The sequence below is a fragment of the Olea europaea genome, chromosome 15 (assembly GCF_002742605.1).
Source record: "Olea europaea var. sylvestris chromosome 15, O_europaea_v1, whole genome shotgun sequence".
NCBI classification, from domain to species: Eukaryota; Viridiplantae; Streptophyta; class Magnoliopsida; order Lamiales; family Oleaceae; genus Olea; species Olea europaea.
In genome coordinates this window covers 19,156,714-19,157,221 of record NC_036251.1, presented here as the reverse complement: position 1 = coordinate 19,157,221, position 508 = coordinate 19,156,714, and positions in this window count along the sequence as shown.

Below are 508 nucleotides of genomic sequence, written 5' to 3'. Positions count from 1 at the left end.
TTGATTAACCCATGTGCAATAAATATTAAGAATAATGTTTAATTACATGTGCAATCCCTCAAATAATTGTGAAATTGAATGCGTTCTATTCATTCGAATTCGGATTAGGAATAGATTCGAGTCATGACTAGAATAGATTTAATTTGTCTCGAAAAAGAAAATTGTTTACAATGGAATTATCAATTGTCAAGAATGAAACAACTAAACTAGTTACATAATTGATAATTAGAATAAATAATAATAGGTCGATTCGTAATCCAGTACACATTCAATACACATACTAAATTTGCATTTACAAGCTTTCGTAGATTAAGTTAGATTAATTAAATAAAAAAATCACAAATCATTTTTATTTGTTTACTTTGAATCTAATTAAAGACTAGTACACTCTATTACGTTTTATTCCTCGTGAAACGATACCCTCAACTCTTCAATTCTATTAATTGTCAATGATCTCGTACGCTTGCGAGTTTCACACGAACAAGTTTTTGGCACTATTGTCGAGGAA